General features: G+C 38.1%; 1 long non-coding RNA gene across 1 annotated transcript; it reads left to right on the top strand.

Moving 5' to 3' along the window:
• The first annotated feature begins 1,099 nt into the window (after positions 1-1,099).
• LOC106604560 (uncharacterized) lies at positions 1,100-1,918 on the top strand. Its single transcript, XR_001328692.2, has 2 exons — positions 1,100-1,349; positions 1,635-1,918. It is a non-coding gene; the product is annotated as an uncharacterized lncRNA (long non-coding RNA).
• Positions 1,919-3,299: the final 1,381 nt, after the last annotated feature.

Genomic DNA, 3,299 nt, shown 5'->3' with positions numbered 1-3,299 from the left:
ATAAACACTACATAAATGTGTTACAAATCATCTATAGCCGTATGTCATGCTTTATAAAGGGTTCATAAATATGGCATTACTGTGTGATATAACCACCAATGTCAAATGTGACAAACCTGTGCTTTATAAAGGCCTTATAAATCATATTAAATTGAGGCTTCACAAGGCATTTATAACCCAATCATGCAACTTGGTAGAGCATTGCATTTCCAGGATTTCGGGTTCGACCACCCATACATAAAATACATTCCCACTGTAACTCGCTTTGGATAAAAGTTAAGCTAAATGTTATATTTATTATATTTTACTAAAACATTTCTAGGATGGCCCAACCTCTGTCCCTCTTGGGTACATAGTCAATACTGGACATGACCTCAACTTCCCCCAAAATGCTATGCTGCAGTTTGACAAACACACTAAAGTGCAGTCAGTGTTCTTGGTTTAGTTTATCCAGGTTTTGGATTTCCTAAATGTTTTCTGGTTTCCCCCAGGTTTTTTCCACAGTTGAATTATTATTAATTATTATTATTTTATTTTTCTGTGTTCATAACAATGCTTAAACCCTGCCAGTGGATGACTTTTTAGGTATGGGAAAAATCTAAGATACTTAGGTTTTTGAGTGTAATTGCCCTTTAATTCAGTGTGCGTGACCTGCACTGTTGTTTTGTTAGCTGGTTTTCTGTAGAGCAGTAAGCGCACATGTGACGTGATTCGGCCGCCAATGGAATGGGTGGAATAAAAGGCCAGCAACAATCCGTACTATTCAGAGCCCCATGAAATGGCAAAATATATACATTCTACAGACCCTACTGACCATTCCCTACAATACTTTTATTGCTGCACCCAGAATAGTTCTTGCTCTAAGCCAATATGCATTCCATATAGATAGCCTGGTTCCTCTCTAGGTTTCTTCCTAGGTTCTGGCCTTTCTAGGGAGTTTTTCCTAGACACCGTGCTTCTACACCTGCATTGCTTGCTGTTTGGGGTTTTAGGCTGGGTTTCTTTACAGCACTTTGAGATATCAGCTGATGTAAGAAAGGATTTTTAAATAAATTAGAAATTTGATATACAGTGATTTGCATTGGGGGCATTTATTGGACCTTGGAACATGTTTTAAACCCAAATGAAATGCAAATGTCACTTAAATATGAACACATATGGATCATTGTTAATGTTTGGATCATTTTTTTCATATCATGAATGGTTATTGACACTTCTCTACTATTATGTGGGGGACTTTTATTTGTGACCTGGAAGTACTTTTTTAGTGTTACTTACGAGACGCTGATAATGTTATGACTTTGCAAATCAAATGCCCACTTGTGTTGCAACTTGACAGCGAAAAACAAGTAAGTTAACCTTTATTTATTGAAATTTAAATTCGTTTGTAGTAGTTAAGTGTTGAGTTAGATTACATACTATAGCTACCTCAATCGTTATTTAAAATAATTTCAGTGACTTCAAAGAAAATACTAGCTAGCCAAAATGTACTGTAGCTAGATAAAGTTAGTAGGCTCAGCTAAATACAAATCCCCCTAGATACAGCCATGTATCATAGTCACGTCAATAGATTTGTAAATGAAAGAGCAATATAATAATTTGAATTGAATGGAGTTTCCCATCTTCCCATTTAGAGTTTCTGGAGCAGCACAGAAATGACCGTATCCAGATGGTGTGACAAAGGCATTTCCTAACAGACATGCTAACTTTCAGTGTTGCTACTTTAAGGTTGGAATCAACATGAGGTACCTTCAGCAGGAAGAGAGGCAGGAATCATTTGTCCAACAGCTCAGGGACAAGCTACGCTATTCACAACCCTGTGTAATATTCAATGTAATTGCATTGGAGGACTGTTTTAAACTTCATGTATTTGTATTGTTTTAAAGATTTAGAAATAAAAGGAAATGTAAGGTTTAAACATGTCTTTAATGTCTATTTGTTTTAGTTGTTGGTGATAATTCCCTAAGTGTTAATACATTTGTGTTTACATCATTAAGCCTTTATGTATATGTTATGAATGATCAAAGGTGTCTGACTTTATAGGAACTACAGGGTCATATGATACAATGCATTTATGTATGGGATATAAATTACCAAAGGGGTCTGACTTTAAATGAAGTACTGCGTCATGCGATATATAGTCTTTATGGATGTGTTATGAATGACCGAAGGTGTCTCACTTTAAATAAGCCAAGTATTACAATAAATAGGCTATTAACATTCTGCTGATTTCTGAAGGTTCTCTCACGATCCACAGGTTACTCTAGGGTGTGATAGGGTATTTAAATAGGTTGATTGACCTGCAAAGGTTGCGTTTGTGTGTGTCAAAACTAGGGTTGCACATTTTGGGGAATATTCAGAGGTGGAAACTTTCCGTGGGAATTAACGCGAATATATGGGAATTAACTGGAATATATGGGAATTAACGTTAATATATGCAAATTCATATTAATACCATTTAAATGTAGATGTTTTTTGCAATGGATATATTTACCATATCATATGGAGACAAAAACATAAACCTTTCTACTTAATTGCAAATTATTAAATCCTTCCAATAGAAACTTTTAAAAAACAATTTAGTTACAAATTGAACTTTAATGACATGAGTTGACTCTTCATATGGGAGGATTTCACTGAACATCAAAAGAAAGGGAATATTGAATGATCGCCAATGATCCATCGCATCTCCCAAAAACGTTTTCAACATGCATCTGTAAAATGATAGTCTAGAAACTAAAGCTTTGGTTGTCTTCCTCTCAGGCTTCCATGTCTTCTCCCTGGACCTCCTCAATGTCCACCTCTTGAACATCAGACTCTGAGGCCTCATCTTCACTGTCACTTTCCAACCTTGTTGAGGATGGCTCGTTGTCAGGCTCCAAAAGCCCGGATGGCCACCAACCCCAAATTTGCCTGGATGGCCACCAACCCTTGTATTGGTCAGCCCGTTGCGTGCTTTGGTGTGTGTGTGTTCCCAAACAAGGACCAGTTTCTGCCTCAGAGCGCTGATGTTGGTGGGATTTGGAGGATGATGGAGGCAACAGGGGAAAGAGCCTCAGATCCATTAAGTCCCTTCCACCACGTGGCTGATGAGATATGTTGGCACAACTGCCATATTGCATCTCCATCCCAAAGCCCTTGCTTGGAAGTGTACTTCTTCAGACTGCCAAGAACCTTGCCCTCATCCAGGCCAAGGTGGAGAGACAGTAGTGATGACACCATAGACCTTGTTGATCTCTGCATCAGACAGGATGCTCTTGCCAGCACACTTGGGGTCCAACATGTACGCTGCGGCGTGT

Source organism: Salmo salar, chromosome ssa05 (assembly GCF_905237065.1).
Source record: "Salmo salar chromosome ssa05, Ssal_v3.1, whole genome shotgun sequence".
Lineage (NCBI taxonomy): Eukaryota > Metazoa > Chordata > Actinopteri > Salmoniformes > Salmonidae > Salmo > Salmo salar.
The sequence above is the reverse complement of the archived record's forward strand: the minus strand, read 5'-3'. Positions and strand labels throughout refer to the sequence as shown.